Source organism: Saccopteryx bilineata, chromosome 4 (assembly GCF_036850765.1).
Source record: "Saccopteryx bilineata isolate mSacBil1 chromosome 4, mSacBil1_pri_phased_curated, whole genome shotgun sequence".
NCBI lineage: Eukaryota > Metazoa > Chordata > Mammalia > Chiroptera > Emballonuridae > Saccopteryx > Saccopteryx bilineata.
Window position 1 is genome coordinate 183,754,760 of NC_089493.1, and position 17,886 is coordinate 183,772,645.

The 17,886-nt window shown below is 50.6% G+C and overlaps 1 protein-coding gene across 1 annotated transcript in view; it reads right to left on the minus strand.

Annotated features, from left to right (window-relative positions):
• ATP10B (ATPase phospholipid transporting 10B (putative)) overlaps nucleotides 1–17,508 on the minus strand; it is a 263,328-nt gene extending 245,820 nt beyond the window's left edge. The window contains exon 1 of the mRNA XM_066273192.1: nucleotides 17,301–17,508. The gene's annotated coding sequence lies outside the window, so the exon portion shown is untranslated. The remainder of the gene's footprint in view (nucleotides 1–17,300) is intronic.
• Nucleotides 17,509–17,886: the final 378 nt, after the last annotated feature.

The window sequence follows — 17,886 nt, forward strand, 5'->3', positions numbered from 1 at the left end:
TGGGATATTGGAAGCTGGGAAAGGTAGGTTCTAGGGAACTTAGACTAGATCAGGCGCCTATGCAAGGCATGCTCATGTTTGAAAATGTTCTGCTCCATTTCTTGTTAATGAGTGACCACAGAAACGGGTTATACCGGGATCTTTGAGACATTTCACTACAAAGGGTTGTTGAACCACTGAGATCCATCATCTGGAAGCAGTCCCCGGAAAACATCTATTGACAGTTCTCTCCTGCTATTTAATGCTTCTCAGGTTCTCCCAGACCGGGACGGGGCTCTGCACACCCTATGGACACCTTCCCATCTTTCATAAACTCCTGGGAGGGAAAGGCTGGTGGAAGGACTTCTTCAGGGTCAGGACAGCTGGTGTTTCTTCCCAAGTCCCTCCGTAACAGGACGTTGATTTATTCCCTTGCATGTTAAACTGTAGACAGTTGGCAGACACTGTAGATGAGCGCATCTAAACTTCCATGCCCAACTTCTCCTTTGCTTAAAGCTACCAAAGGTTATTTAAAAAACTGAAATTCCCAGGTTCCCTTGCAGGAGGATTAGCCATGTGTTATAGCTTTTCCCAATGAGACATGATGGAGGTCTACGCCTATCACATTCTCCTTTTTCCTTCTGCTGGACAGGGAGAGACCATATTCTGACTGCCAGGTATGGTGATGAGAAGCCATTGTGCTGAGGGAAAGGTTACAAAGCATGGGTGGGTCCCCGAGGGCATCTTTGAGCAAAGTGCCAGCCCTGGACTGCTTCTCTCTGCACTGTTTGTTTAAGCCACTGTGGTTGGCTTCTTTTTTATTTCTATATGATTTATTCGTAATATTTACATAACAACAGTACCCAGATCTCCTTTTAAAGAACTACTTCTCTGTATGGGGCCTTGTCAACCTGGGGACTGTCAAAATGCTTAGCCCTTAATTTGCCAAAGAATAAGCACTAAGCCAAATAGCTTCCAGTACTTCCCACCATGGAGTTCCTGTTCAGCGTCTGCTATAACCTCACTGTTCTTCAGCCTTTACTTAGGCTCTAAAAGTTACCCTAGATCCTTCCAACCAATTCCAGAGCTCCTGAAGTTAGAGCCTGCTTCGTTGCCTGTAGCCAGAGAACTCTCCTTGGTCATCCCTACTCTACACAATAGCTTCTACCTGCAAGGCAATGTGCTACCCTCTTCCTGTGCGTTATCCCACGGAATTCTTCTGAAACTCCACACGGAACACTTAGGTCCATTTCAGAGTTGGGGAAACTGAGGCTCAAAGAGGTTCAGCGATCTTGCCAATGTCACACAGGAAGTTGCCGTGGCAGAGACAGTTAGTACTCATCAAATATCCAGCCTCCCTTGCATTTAGATCAGACCCTGTAATCTGAGTGGCACTGTGACATGTGCCACTATGAGGCTGAGGCAGTTAGGAGCTGGTGTCTCTCCTCTAGTCTTTGTCACCTGCCTCAGTAACCTGGAAGACCTTGGAGGATGGCTTGGCTACACGCTATATAATGGTCTCCCAACCCACACCTAGCCTGTGATGGGAGAGAGAAGTAGACTATCACCCACAAAGTCACTGGAAATTCCAGGTTGATCTGCTGTGCACTTACTGTTAATTAGCCTGCCCACAGCACTGACAGAAGGAATTGAAATCATTTCTGGTTCGCTTCTCAAGGTTTTATCTTTTTAACAAAACAATATAGAACTAAAAGAGGAGATAAGATACCTACTAAAAAAATGACCTGCCTGATCAGGCAATGGCACAGTGGATAGAGCATTGGACTGGGATGTGGAGGACCGTGGTTTGAAACGCTGAGGTTGCCAGCTTGAGCTCCAGCTCATTTGGGTTGAGCAAGGCTCACCAGCTTGAGCCCAAGGTCACTGGCTTGAGCAAGGGGTCACTCACTCTGCTGTAGACCCCCGATCAAGGCACATATGAGAAATCAATCAATGACTAACTAAGGTGCTGCAACGAAGAATTGATGCTTCTCATCTCTCTCCTTTCCTGTCCCTGTCTGTCCCTCTCTGCCTCTGTCACACACACACAAAAAGACATTTTACCTTTTTTGAGGTCTCTGGCCCTAGCCTGGGCCTCTCTGGAAGACATCCCCTTCTGTTTTTCTGAAAAAGGAGTTCCTTCTAGTGCAATAATGACCATCACCATAGAAGGCGATAACAACCTTTACCCTTTACTGAGCGTTCACTTGCTATTGGCAACTGATGGAGTTACATTAAGTGGAAGACCATAGATTCAAACCATTGAAGATGTGATTTCAAAGCCCATACTCAGGCTCCAAAACTCAGTGCCCCCTAAGACAGGCTGCTCACCTGCCTCCAAAGGACCCGCGTCAGCTGACAAAGCTTACTTTCTCTCTCTGCCTCACAGAGATGCATCACAGAGAGGACTGGGGGCCAGCCTGGTGTGAGCATCCCTCACTCTGTCTCAGCAGGAAAGCCCAGGGATCTGAAAGTCAGGGAGGCTGGGAGCAGAACACCCAGGTTACCTCCCAGCTCCCAGCAGGACGGGACTCTGGTTATCATCATGCTAATGATGACTCTGCTAATTTTATGCCATTCATCCTCCTCAAAGGCTCTGCTGAGAGGGCGCAGGCAGTGAGAGCTGACGTTTATTATTTATTCCTTTTTCCTTCGGGCCAACGCTCTCCTGCATTCTCATCTGATCCAACCTTCTGTCAGGCCTAGTGGACTCCACGGTCTGACCCCAACTTCCTTCTAGCCCACCCACCACCCTCTGCTCAGGAAAGCTGATCTCAATTTAATACATGAAATCCAAGTATCTATTATGTGCCTGGTACTGTGTACTGTGCAAGGCTCTGGGGACTGAATGGTGGATGTAAAAACAAACATGGGCCCTGCTCACCCCCAGTGGCCTATGGTCTCGTGGGGCGTCAGACACAGACAGGCAATCACAGTACAGTCTCATGGGTGAAGAGAGGGGGCTCTGTGGACCACAGCAAAGGCACTGTAGCCAAAACGGCCAGGCAGCCTTTCTCAGCATTCTAAGGAGCCAATTTATTCAGCAAAGAACTATTGATAAAAAAAGAAACAAAATACAAATGCTGGAGGAGGTGAGTAGAACAAGATGCAGCTTCTATCGGCTACTCCTTTTGCATTCCTGATTCCCAGACAGAACACGTAGCTGCTGGGGACTCCTCCGCAACAGACAGGGTGACTGGACAAGATTGTGTCCCATCACTGCCCCTTTCTATCGGGGGCTCTTGTCAAACGTCTGGAGGAAGTAAGGATGATGAGATATTTAAAAGTATCAGTCTTTCTGGGCTCTTCAGTTTGGTAGCTAGAAGACCACATCCACATCATGGGGACAATACAGAGTTGGCACCTATGGTCTGCCCAAATCTTCTCTACCACCGGCTCCTCAAAATGACCTTTTCTCACAAGGCACCTAATCTAGTAGGGTCAGGGGTCATGACCTCCTCGCCATCCTCTCCCCTTTAATACACCTGCTCTATGTCCAGCTTGTGCTTACACTGCTGTTAGATAATCGATCCCAGTTAACGAATATTTAAATAAACATTACATTACATATAAAGATCCATGAGGAAGACCCAGAAAAGGGAACCAATGCCCAAGAGTTTGCACCCCAGCAGGAAAAGAGATCGCTCCCATCGGTGGGTGTTGAAAGCGGCTGTGTGAGCATTGCCCAGAGAGGGCCATGGGCAAGACAGAGCCTGAGTCCTTGGCCTGACAACCAAAGGAGTGTTCTTACGAGGTAGATCTGGATAAAAAAATAAACGTCAGGATTGAAGTAAAATAACGAAAACTGAGTTACCCAAGGAAATATGGGATTTTGCAGGGTGAGGACAAGCCTTGGTAATTTTTTTTTAAGTTTCTAGATGATGTCAAATAATTGTTTCATGATTCCTTGAGACCCTGAGGATCCCAGGGTGTTTCAGGAGGGCAAGCTAACCTGGCATGCCACAGGTCCCTGTGCCCTCTGTGACCCTGAAGAGTGGGGTTTGCATAATTCAGAAGATGGATTTCCCAACATCTTTTGAGACATGGGTCTTTAAAAAGAGCAGTACTTCAGGAGAAAGAGAATGGCTATTGAGGCTACTAGCTCACTGGGGACAAGAGGACCAGATGGCTCATGCCTCAATTCCAAGGCAGTATCCCAATGTCTCTCATACAAGAGCTGACCTGCCGATTGTGATAAGATTCTCTGTGTGATTGACATGTTTAGCTCCGTTAAACCAGACAACAAGAACCCCTTCTACTGGGTCTCTGGGTCAATAAACAGATACGAGGTCTCTTTCCCACCTTTCTATGGAACTGGCACCAGAAGGAGAATTAGTAGATCCAACCTCCAGCCCCTCTCCATGCCATTTGCGCCCTGTTGTGGGACTCTTCGCCATCCTAGAAAACTCCAGGGAACTTGCTGCTCCTGGTGAGCCTTCTAAGATCGATGGGGAAATGGGACCCTAGAGGGATTCCCATTTGGCTCCTTTTATCCCCCCCCCAGAACTTGGCTGGACCATGGAGGAAGAGTTGGCACCAGAGGCAACTGCCAGAGGACTGCCACCTCCTAAGCCCAGGTCCTAAGCCCAGGTTTGGGAAGGCGAGAACCACGTGTGCCTCTACCTTCAATATCCACGAGCCGGTCTCTCAGAGCTCATTATCCCCATCCATCCATTATCTCCCTGACTGCAGTGCACACGGCCCCAGGCTCACAGTGCACCCTAATCTGGTAATGCAACTCACTGCTGACACTTCTCCCTCACTACCGGCCCCTGAGGAAGGGAGTATGGGCAAAAGCAAACAAAGTTGGAGAAATGGGAATAACCTGCACATTCTGTCTCTTTGATGTATTCTTTATGCTGCTGCACCTTTTAAGGGGCTGGGCGCCTCATGCTAATAGTAATGACTTATTCAGGGCATGCAGTGTTAGGGGGCCCGGGTGAAAGGCAAATGGAATTATTTGCCGTGAAAATACCCAGTCCAATCTCTTAGTAAATTGCAATCTTTGAAACCAGGTCCCTTTGGAAGGTGCTTAAATAAATGTATACCTTGTTTGAGAGATTTGTGGCGATTTGAGAGACATGCTGGCATCTTTCTAATATCAACATAGATTGGCTTTGCTCTATTTGTCATGATATTTAATTAGCCATCACTTATCCGAACCTGTTAATTGCCTGATTGTTCATTATTTCACAGGTTAGGCTGAATCACCAAAATACTTTTCAGGAAAAAAAAAAAAAAGCCAGGCACGTGCCCCTTGAATATATATGCTTGTATATGTGTGCAAGTTGATTTACACATGCATGTATTTACTTATGAAAGAAAATTAAGCAGCCTTTTGTATTTTGCTTGGCTAGATTAAAACAAATTGTTAGCCTTGCTTTCTTGTATGTTCAGGACTGTGCTAACCCCAATGGCAAAGAGGTGGCCACACCACCCTACGCTCCAGACCCTTTATAAAGCAAACTGGGGAGTTAGGGCAGAAACTAAAAGAAAGACACAAGGCTCTAAGGAGCCATGATTATATACAGCACAGGTATAATTTCACAGCTGTTCAGGGAGAGCAGTTAGCAACATGGCTTGAAGGAGGCAGACTTGCTGCAATTTTAATAAAACGCTGGGAGGTTGCCCAATGCTCCCTTTTGCAGGAGCAGGGGAAAATTCCTTCCCAGGCACAGCCCCAGGAAGCAGCCTGCCTGTCCCCTAAGCAGCAGCAGGAGGGCCGCGGCCTCAACTAGCAGTGCTTGCCAAGACTGGAAGCAGGTGCTGTCGAGGCTGGTGCCCCAGCATCGCCAACTTAAGGGCCCAGAGTGACATTCTGGACAGACCAAGGTACATGCAGAAGAAAGTAAGGGTCCTGAATTCAGAACCAAGACCTCCCACCGCATGCTGGGTCCTAACGCCAGCCTCACAAGTAACTCCCTCCTTAAATGAATCACATGGCTATACCTGTAAAAGATTTATACAGTAGGATGAAATAGGATTTGAAGGTGGGAGGGAAGCTTGTCTGGAGGTTGTGCTCCCTGGACACCTAGGCAAGGGGACATCACAAAAAAGACAGAATGAGACACTTACTCTCCCCCGCTTGGGCCCAGGGCTGTCCCTGAAGTGCACCACCTTCCTTTCCGGTATCATCCTCCATTATGGAGATGAGACTCTCCTCATTCCCTTAACCTGCCATCTGAGTGGAAGGGAGTCTTCGCTTCCCAAAGCACCCCTTCTGTTACCATAGCAACAGGGTGGGGGAGGCCGGGATAGCTTACCTACTCTGTGCTCCCACAGAGATGGGGACATGATGACACCCCTGAGGTATACAGTATGTCTCTACCAGCAAGCAAACTGAGGCTCAGGGATACTCAGAAACACGCCTGTAAAGCCAGTAGCCAGGGCCACCATCACAGATGTCTGGCCCATGCAGGTTCGCATTGGATTTGGACAGTCGGTAATGAAACAACAGAGCCAAGAACTGGTGGGCCATCATCTTTAATCCTAGCTTGCACCCGGCAGGCAAGTACAATAAACACTGGGCTCCAAAACCCACTCATTCAGTGCTCACAAAGCCATTGACTTATCCGAGTTTCCTAGAATCAAAGGTTTGTACCTCATCAGCCTTATTCACCTCTGTTCCCCATCTCCTTCCTTCTCCCTGCACAAACTCTGCACAAACTGGCTTCTCATTCAGCACTCCACCATCTTGGCTGCTTCTCCTGGCCTCCTCCACGTGGCCTTTCTCTGCTCTCTCCTCTAATGCTAATCTCAGGAACCGAGAGAGAGAGCAAACTCCTGTTCTGCCCTCATTTTATAGTGTAGAAATCAAAACCTTTTATCCAATATACAAAATAGGGAAGTCTCTAATACAAAGTCCACTCCACATCAGAAAGGGTGGGAAAGGCTTAGTCCTAAAACCAAGCCCCAGGCTACAAGGATCCTGCCTGCCCACAGCCCACCCCCAACACACATTAATATATAATTATGCCCATTCCAAGCATAGAGGCAACTAATATCATCAACTGGGAGACGGCACTGCCCACGTCGAAGCCCATCTTTAACAAAGTGAACATAATATATTTTATCTGCCCAACAATGCCCAATTCATACAGCTGGTAGGTGGGAGAGCAGCCATGGGACCTAAGTCTCTGTGGCCGGCTTCCGACGCTGTGTGGGGGGAGAGCGGCACACGCGTGTGCAGAACACCGCGCTGCGCTCTGATGGAGTTATGCGATCCTGGCCAAGGCCTTTCCCAGTTGGGGCGCCAGATGTTGTGGTTTCTTGTTCCCCAAGGAAGGGTCCATAACTTTAATAGATTTATAGCAGGACTCACGATTGCCCCACTCACTGGTTAAGAACCACTAGTTTAATGGTGCTAAGCCAGAAAATCACAACTGTCCATACTTAATTTATGTCCAGCATTATTCTAAGCATTTTACCTATTATTTCATTTCATCCTTACAGCAACTCGAAGGTAGGTATTTCTTTTATATCTAGTTTAGAGAAGTGGCAGTGAAAGCACAGAGAGGTTAAGTAACTTCCCCAAGGACACAGAGTAATTGGTAGAAGGCAGATATGAGCTCAGGCAGTCTGGCTCCAGAACCCATTTTCTTTAACACTCTGGTTATTTTCTAATAGACATCTGAAATAGGACTGTGCATCCCAACAGGACAGCTGAAGGTTCCGCAGGCTGGTGCAGTTCAGAGGTCATCTGGTTCCGTGGCTTCCAAACCTTCACATACCCTGTTGGACCCTATTTTCTCATCACCTACAGTGCCACGTGTCCTTTCGAGTATACTGGTACATAAAAGAGGTGGAAGCTTCTGAGAAAAGAGCAGAGTGCGTGTCACGGTGACGCGTGTACGTGTGAGTGTGTGAGTGTGCATGTGTGTGCAATGTGGGGGTGAGTGTGTGGGATGAGTGTCTCCAAGGTTGGCCCCTCTGCCCTCCACAGTGGCTCCAAAACATGTCTTCTAAACCCTACAGCTGCCGAGAGTGCACTGTGGAAAGCCCTGCCCCGCCCACCCTGCCCTGTTCGCTGGCCTCACAGGGGGCAGCACGAGGCCCAGAGAACAGGCAGCTGGGTGTGGGCCCTCGGCTCCTGATCCCAGTGCGCTTTTCTCTTCTGCCCCGCCTCCTCGCTGTGACCGGGCCACGCCATGGCCATGGGGCTGTTGCCATTCAAGGACAAGGACACTTACTTGCATATCTCCTCAGCCTCTCCTTGGCCTGCCTGGATGTCAGAATGCCTCTACCCCAGCTGGATGGGGACAGTCACCAGAAGGCTTTCTCGGGCGGGCAGGAAGAGCGACAGAAAGGCTTTGGGGTGGTTTGGTGATGTCAGCAATGCCCACGGCTGGGGAATGCTCGGCTAGAAGTGATGTTATCGGGGTGGGGGGCGTCCCGAACACCCTCATGATCCTCAGTGCAGTCACACCATTTGTCTGCTTCGAGTGGGTAGGTGGGGGGTGACGGGAGGGAGATGCGCCCCCTCCCCTGCCAGCGCAGAGTCTGGAAGGCTCACTCTTCTAGATGGAATGTGGCTGGGGCTGTCAGAGCTACTTATAAGACACAACTCTGCCATCCTCCCTGCCACCTGCCTTCCCTTCCGGGTCTGCCACTGTGCCCCTCTGCTGCCTCAGCAGTTGGCAGCTGGATCTGGCTGAGTGTTCCAGGGAACAAGAGCTCAGGAGAGCTGTGGCCTGGTTTAAGCAGGGAGGGGAGCACTGCAGGGCAGGGTGGGGACCAACAGCCACGAAGCTTCCTGGCAAGTCCCCAGGACAGCGAAGGACTAGGCGCAGTTTCTACGCACAGCAGTTGAGGAGCACCCTCCTGGGGCCTCAGTGAGGAGGCAAGCTGGGCATTCTCCTCTGCCTACTCTCTCTCTCTGCACACTCAGGGTTCTCATCGGGGCTGCGGATGACCCACTGTTCACTGGGAGGGCACCGAGGGGGTGCCAGGAACTGGGCTAGGTGTTGGGGGACAATGCGTGCAAAGCCAAAATCCAACTTAAGTCAGATGAAAACAGTTTGTCATTAGAATTGGGACTACGCCTCCCAAGGAAAACAGAAGGAGTGAAAACATATAGCTGGGTGTTTGATTGCATCAGGGAAGTTCATTGGAGGAGATAACCCCGGTCTACGGGTAAGCTTTTCTAGACAAAACTGAGGAATAAGATGGTTAGGCAGAGGGCAGAGCTTAAGCAAAAGCTGAAGTGTGGAAAACAGCCCAGCACCGACATAGGCAACAGCCAGCATTTCAGTGGAACCGAGAGACACGTCGTCAAGCAGAGCACGCAGATAGGCAGGTGCTGAGTGGAACAGCCTTGCATGCCTCTATTTTTCTTTCCATGAGCATTTACTGGGCGTCAGTTATAAACCAGGCCCTGGGGCCATGATCGCGTACCAAGCATTTAATGGACCTGGTCTGTGACCTGGGAATTAGAATTCACACAAAGCCAGGACTCACGTGAGGGAGACGATCCAATTGTCAGACAAAAGGGAGAGTTGGGGGGATGCCTGGGAGGAGCCACACTTAGTGGACCCTATTAAAAGTGTTGGTCTTTGTTCTTCAAGTAGCAAGAAGCTCTCAAAGGTTTGAAGCAGGATGTAAGCATGCTCAGATTTGCATTCTGGAGAGATGGTTTGGTGTGGCGAGGGGAGGACATCTGCTCTCTGATTTGGACGCCCTATCCCTCTGCAACCAGTATCTGTCCCCGCGATGGAGGGGCGCCACGAAGCCCACTCTCCAGTGTCATCGAGCCACGAGGAAACCCGAGCAGCTTCCACCTGCCCGCTCTGCACTTGGAGCCACCCCGGGTGGCCAGTGACGACTCCTTCCCGACTGTGTCCGAGGCCAACTGCAATGTCTAGGCAGCAATGATTATTAATATCAGCGCTAGAAATGAGCGGATGGAGAGCTGTTCATCCATGTAATGAGGTCTCTGTTGTATTTGAGAAATGTGTCACATAATCTGGTAAGAGACACAGAGTGTTTTGTGTGTGTGTGTGTGTTTTTTCTGTTTGTCAGGAGATGGGGGAGGTGGAACTCAAGTTCCATGGCTTCCACCGCAATGTGACAAATGTCATCTGTGCATGACATGCTCAAGGCAGAAGAAGCAAATGCGAAAGGAACAGTGACAGTGAGAGGAGCCCAGGACAAGATTGGTGTGTGGGGGGGCGGGCTGGACATAAACATGACAATTATCATCTCATAGTGATGAAGCACTGAATGGACCAAGCATCACCTACGCCACCTCATTTAATATGACAGCCCTGGTTGGTATTAACCTCATCTGACACAGGGCCCAGAGAGGTGAATTCAAATCCATATCTCTCTAACTCCAAAGTTTGGTTTTACGATGACCTGACATTTGGATTTATCCCCACATATAAAAGCCCTGAAATTGGTATGCGTCTGGGTGTAGAATAGTGATGTCTGTTTCACATCAGGGGGAAAATGCCTGAAGTTAGTGGAGAAGAACAACTTTCCTACCGAATGCAAGTGACTCTCACTATTATACACTTCTGTGTGACATTCGTGAGACCCGAGATAGTCATCCTGGCCCAGGCGCCCAAGTGTGATTTTTAAGAGGCACACAGTGAATAAAATGGAATGACGTAGTAATAACATTGGCCCTATTTCAACCCCTTCAACATCCTCAATTATACTGTCGTCGGCGCTTCTCAGAATCCACCGCCCCATGGGACCCTCTGAGTTGCTTTAAGGAACTCCCAGGCTCCAGCCCCGCCTTAGAGACTCCAATTTAACCAACCCTGGGCTCTGCTTCTCACACGCCAAGTCCTGCCAACGACCTGGCGATTTTGGTCAAGTGCAGATTCTAATTTCATGAGTCTGGGTGGGGCTGGGAGTCGTGGGTGTTCAATCAGACGATGCTATGCTAAGGGCCGAGGGAACCTCACTCTGAGCAGCTAGAGTCGAGGGTGCAGCCAAGGTTGGGGACCACAGCTTCAGTGAGACAGCTTCAAATAGAATGAGTCACACGCGCACACGGAACGCAAGTCAAACAGCCAACCGTGACCCTCTCTCACTCTCTCCTCCCAAACTCTGGAAGCCCTTTCCCTCTACGGAATCAAATACTCTCATCCATTCAGATACAAGCATCGAGGGACGGATGTGTATAGTAGGGGTCCCCAAACTTTTTACACAGGGGGCCAGTTCACTGTCCCTCAGACCGTTGGAGGGCCGGACTATAAAAAAAAAACTATGAACAAATCCCTATACACACTGCACATATCTTATTTTAAAGTAAAAAAAACAAAATGGGAACAAATACAATATTTAAAATAAAAAACAAGTAAATTTAAATTAAGAAACTGATCAGTATTTCAATGGGAACTATGGGCCTGCTTTTGGCTAATGAGATGGTCAATGTACTCCTTTCATTGACCACCAATGAAAGAGGTGCCCCTTCCGGAAGTGCAGCGGGGGCGGGATAAATGGCCTCAGGGGGCCACATGTGGCCTGCGGGCCGGGCCGTAGTTTGGGGACCCCTGGTGTATAGCCTTTAGGTGTGGAATTCAAGATTTAACTAGATTTGTCCGACTCCTCTCTGCGCTCCTGGCTGGGAACAGCCCGGCTGTATGAGTGCCCCCTTCTGAGGGACAGCACTTTCGGGGTTCACAGCCACAACGCAGACCTAGATTCTGTCTGCTTTTGTAAGTGACAGAATTCACAGGTGTCAGTCCTCAGGCTATGACGTGGATGACTGAAGTACCTCACAGCATTGAAAATGTGCTTGATGACCTGTGGTCAAATCGGCTTGCTCTTAAACCAGGCTGAAAAAGAGAACAGGGAAGGCAAGAAAAAAACAGAAGAAAAAAACGCAAAAAGGGTTATGGTTGAGAAGGGTGAGGAGTGGACGGAGGGGGCCCCCAGAGAGACAAAAACTCCACCCCGTGCTTGCCTACAGGGATAGTCCTAAATTAAGGGTTATAGGGGTTGGGGGAGCCCAAGCTGGGTTAAGGAGCTCAACTGTGTCTGAATGAGATGGAGCGAAAGAAAACCAAACAGGCTCACCGCCCGCCCACGGAGGGAAGGACCAGGGAAACCGGGTGAGGCAGGTTTGCCGACACCCCCTTCCTCGTGGGCTGGGCCAGCTGGACGGGTTTTTCCACAGCTAATCAGTAATGTGTTATCAAATCATCTCCCAGAGGCCGGTTCAGGCAGGAAGAGTGTGGGGCAGCCGAGCCCAGAGGGGGAGACCATGTCGTGGTGGTGCCACTTTCCGCAGAGCGCCCTGGCCACGTCTGTCACCTCCCCAGGGTCATCTTCCTCATCCCTGGGTCGGAAGGGAGATGCTGGAACCTACTTGAGAAGCATTGTTATGTTAGAATTACGTGAACTCGTTAAATAAACCGACATGTTGCAAGGACTCAATAAAGGGAAGCTGTTAATTATTAATTACTGTCATTATTTGCGAGGCGTATCAGAGCCATGCAGACTCAGAGCAGGCAGCAGCGAAGTGACTGCTTTTCAGGGCTCCGGTGCTCTTAGCTTGCAAGTCTGACCCAGGGGGATGAGCCCAGAAAATAACTCCAACACCCAACTGGGCACCACAGCCTAAAAAGGCAGCAAGAGCTCACATCTGTCCTGTTGACCAGCTCAGGGCAGACCTCTGGACAATTTCTTCTGGCACTTTTCCCTTTATCCCAACACTGATGCTAAGTTAAGAGAGTATATCGGCAGCTTTACGCCAGCCCAGGACAATGTTATCAGACAGCTGGTAGAGAAGCCCCTGAACCAGGCAAGGCAGCTCTGTCTGTGGAAACAGTAGCACCACTGAGTGCTTTTTTTTTTTTTGTATTTTTCTGAAGCTGGAAATGGGAAGAGACAGTCAGACAGACTCCCGCATGTGCCCCACCAGGGTCCACCCGGCACGCCCACCAGGGGGCGACACTCTGCCCACCAGGGGGCGATGCTCTGCCCCTCCGGGGCGTCGCTCTGTTGCGACCAGAGCCACTCTAGCGCCTGGGGCAGAGGCCAAGGAGCCATCCCCAGCGCCCGGGCCATCTTTGCTCCAATGGAGCCTTGGCTGCGGGAGGGGAAGACAGAGACAGAGAGGAAGGGGGGGGGGTGGAGAAGCAAATGGGTGCTTCTCCTATGTGCCCTGGCCGGGAATCGAACCCGGGTCCCCTGCACGCCAGACCGACGCTCTACCGCTGAGCCAACCGGCCAGGGCCCATTGAGTGCTTTTAATGGGAAAACCGAACACCTCAAGTGCACCGTGGCTGCCTGCCCACGGAGAGAACTCTGATTAAGGAGAAAGTTCTGGCTGGGCTGGTGCTATCCTAGAGATGGAAAGCATTTTTAAGAAGACACTTCACTCACCAGCCTAAAGATGCCAGGAGGCCAGTAAGTATGTTAAGGAAACGGGCATGGAGAGGGCATCATTTCAGTCTTGGAATATCAGCTCCCATCAGATGGGGAGTTCCCAGAGGAATTTGTGTTTCCTTGAGTTTATTGAGGAAATATGACATAGAAGAGAGAAAGCTCTGGATGAAGACAGGTAGAGGTTCAAATCCTTAGTCGTCTAGCCGTGCGATCTGACTCTCCGTCAGTTTCTACATGGACAGGACAGCAGTGAGAGGGCCCCGCCCATAGGAGGGGCCAGGGAAACAGCAGGGACAGCAAACATTTCAGAGAACATGACATGCCAAGCACGGTTTTAGCACTTTCTATGCATTCACTTACAGAATGCTCACAATAGCGCTAGGAGAAAAGTTCGGGAATAACCCCATTTGTAGATGGTGACGTGAAACAGCGGTTGAGAAACATGTCCAAGGTCACACAGCTAGCCGCTGACAGAGGCGGGCACTCTAAGCCACGAGCCCACGCCCTTCACTGTGATGAACTGCCTCTTGCACCAGAGATCATAGGAGCTGAATGCGTCCGTTGGTGCTTGAACAAGGACTTAACAAATGCTGGCTACCCTACCCTTATTACACCATTAGTCCCTAGCATAGCATCTAGCACTTGCAAGTGCTCCTACAGATCTAAGAATTTAAAACAGTCTGAGTTTAGGCAAGTATCTGCTGTATGCTCTGGGCTAGGGCTGATGGTTTTCATAGTCCCTTTTGGCAAGATGTACACTACTGCTTTCTTTATGAAAAAATTTGTCATTTTCTTCAAAGGCCACTTGGAGAAGAGAAGTAAGCCAATCAGCGTGCATTAGAACTGGGTCCCATCCCTCACTACCTGGAGACCGTGTACCTTCTGAGTTTCATATTCCTATTTCCAAAACCAGAGATAGTCAGCATGAACACTAAATGAGATTATCCAAGGAATCCTCTTAGCACTTAGTAAGTTCTCAATAAAAGTCCACCGTAAATGCTGTTATTATCCCCAGCATGGCCCAAGGAATTGGAATAGGATTACTAAGAAGCGTAGCCAGAATTCAAGCCACGTCTCCAGACACTTTATGTAATTCTCTTTCCATAACACCATTGTGCTTATGAGCCCCTTCCTCCCCAGAAAACCATCAGCGCTCTGTGGCTTGGCTCCTGATTCAAAACATATTTCTTTCAAAAAGCCATTAAAAAAAAAAACCTCTAGACTAGCATAAGGGAACAGAACAGAAAAGGAGCACCTTACCAAAAAAAAAAAAAAAAAAAAAAAAAAAGAATTACAGAACAATCTAAGGATAAGATATAAAAATCAGAGGTCTCTTAAATCAAATAGGGCTGGGGCAGATGCCAGGAAGGCTCCACACACATTACAATGAAGAGCACATAAGTGCAGGAAGGGACCCATAAAACCAGCAGCTTGTAAAATACTGCCCACTGCTGTGTGCTTGCCAAGCAAGATGCATCACCAGTCCGGATCCTGACGCTCCTCGCTGCAAAGGGAAGAGGCTGAGGGTTAACTCAAGTGTCTAAGTCGCTTCTTGAGGTAGGTGGCTGTCTGGGAGAGGGGGTCCTGAAGAGAAGTCTCTTCCTCCGATACAGACATCCTTTGGAATGGTGGGTTTACTGCAGGTGAAAGTCTCCGAAATGAACACACCTCCCTGTGTAGTCTCTGCTCCCCACTGCTTGCCTGTGAGCCAGAGGTTAAGCTGCCCTGGTTCCGACTTCCCCGTCACACCGAATACAGGCATGTTGCGGCGATGCTGCAGGCCCGCCTCCGGCTCCAGCCCACCTCCACAGAGTACCATAACCAAGCGAGTCGCCACCTTTTTGCTGGTGCAGGGTCTTGCCTTCAACTTGTAAAAGAAGCAACAGCTGTGACGTGCTACTAAGCCAGGGGCAGGGAAATGGCGCAGACCCCACTCTGCAAAGGGCCGGTCTCACGCGGCACTTCCTCGCCTCCCCCAGTACAGAGGGTAGCTGCTACCATGCCAGCTGACCCAGAGGAAGTGCAAGAAGTGGGGGCACAAAGGGACTTGCCCACAGTGGCAGCGGGGGAGGGAGGGCAGAGCCTACAGAAACACTTTGGACACCCTGATCCCAGACATCCCTTCATTTTATCCTATAAATAAATGACACCCAAAATAACAATAAATGTGAGCAAAGCCTGGGGGAAATATGAATGAACGGCTGGGCGAAGCGGGCTGGAAAGGTGCCCTCTGAGCTTTCTGAGGTCATACTGGCATAAGTCCCCCAGGCACGGCTAAGATCAGCACCGGGCTTAGCATCTGGAAGAGCACGCCAGGCGAGTGGCAGGCAGCGCCGACAGCCTGATCATGCACACCTGGCGTTTCTTAGGAAACTAAATCCCTTTGATGGCATGTAGCCTTTTCCCCGTGTTACCCCAAGAATGAAATCACTTGCCCCTTAAACGCCTGAAAAGCCAGGCTTCAGTTTCTAGAACAAGATATTTACTTTCCCAAGAGAGACTGAATGGAGATGGGGAAGGAGAGGGAGGCAAACAGGTGGTCATGATGTCATCTGATCCCTTTTATTTCATTCATTCGCCCAGCATTAACTAGGCCCTGTTCTTATAGGGAAACCTGGTAAATCCTGGGGACCCAGGAGTACGCAGCAGGCAGGAGACACGGAAGGTCCCTCCCCTCGCGGAATGTATAAACACAAAGACAGAACTTCTGACTGTCAGGGGCATTATGAAGATACCAACCCTGCGAGAGAATGTAATGGGGATGGGGGTCTGCTGTCCATTGTGCGGTCTGGGAAGTCCTCTTGAACAGGCAACAGTGGAGCTAAAACCTGACTGAGGACAGGTAGCCAAATACAAGGAAAGCCCAGGGGAATGCTTTCCAAGCAGAGGGAAGACCAGGTACACGGGACCCGAAGACAGCCAGAACCGAGGGGCCCTGTGCAGGTGAGGTTGGGGAGCGGGCGAGAGTTGGGGACACGGGAGGCCCTGGACACCGTTTCGGGGCTTGGGTTTGGTTCTGAGCGCCGCCTTGCACTGGGCCAGCGTCCGGCTCTCAGACTCACTTCCTCTCCCCTCCCGTTGTCCGGCTCTGGTGTTGTAAAGGCCGGCTCCAGCTCCTTTGCTCGGCTGACAGTCTGAATTCTAAATGACCGTGTGGATTACATATTGTCAACAGGGGGCTCTCCACAGCCTCCACACCCCCGAGAAGGGGCCACTGGAGCTGGAGGAGTAGAAGCCAAGGTCGAAAGAGCGCCCGAACAGGGCAGCAGGAGCATGGGCTCCGCCACCCGCCCGGAGCCTCCGCGTCCTCACTGGCACCTGCACCCAGGACCGACCCCTGCCTCACGGGCTGGCAGCGGAACGCACCGTGTTCCGCCCTCGTGCTTTGCAAACCGCAGGCTTGCCATCAGCTCTCACCATTACCATTTTCATGAGTCACCATCCTCCAAACCCCAACTCTCTGCCTCACTCTCTTCCTCACGCACACCCACTTTCACAACCCAGCGTGATGGCTCTGGAAGCTTTTGGAAAGAGGCCCTGAAATAGTACAGGGAATGGGCCATGCGGGGATATTAGGGGCTCTCCACACAGGTGATGCATCCCAAGCCAGAGGCAGCCAAGGCTGAGGCGGCCTGCTCTCAGCGCCTGCAACAAGCCAAGACCACACAGTCATCACCATCATCACCGACCTCAGCTGCTGCTGGAACCCGCTCAACCACATGCACGGGGCCCTCCAGCGCGAGCCAAGAGCTCCCCGGATGGAGAGGAACGAGGTTCCCCAGAAGCCTGTGGCTGGTGGTGGACACAGCCGTGCCCCCCCAGGATGCAGGTACTGAGACTGAGACCAGGGGCAGCCGCAGAGGCCCCCTTTGAAGGAGCATCCCTGCTCTGGGCCAGCAGGCAGCGAGGAGCATCAGGAGAAAAGCCTACCCCTCCAGTCTTAGCATCCAGCCGGTCTTAGCATCCAGCCGGGCACTTACCTCCTCCTTGGTGCCGGCTCCAAAGCTCTGATGGGGCAGTCAACACTCCTTGGGCGTTTTCATTCTGATGGGAACCCTCGGGAGGGAGGCTAAGTTGCCACCACCTCCATTTAGCCCATCAAAGGGGAGGGACAGCCGGGGCGAGCCTCCTTCCTCTCATCCCTGGCCTGAGTAGGGGGCCCCAACCCCTCTTGGAAGCCCAGCCTTTAATATCACACACCTGCACACAATTCCTCCACCCATTTCCTTCTCCCTTGGCCTGCTTAGCCCCGCCCTGCCCCAGGCTCCTGGGTTCCTCCTCCTCTTCCTTCTGAGGCTCCTGGCAGGGCTGGCCTAACCGGCTGGGGAGTCTAGCAGACACTCACCTTGGACAGGCTGCTGTGCTATTAGCTGGTGGGTGGTGGGCCTGGCCTCCGCCAGCCTGGCTTTGCATCCCCCCACCCTCAACTTATTTTGAGAGAGAGCCCCTGGGTTCATTAGAGCCAGAACTTGGGACTTTGGGCCAGCTGTGGGAAAATGGAGAGTATCCATTTTCTGATGATTAACTTAAAAAGCTGTAGGATTTTGAAGGCCAAGTGTCAAGAGC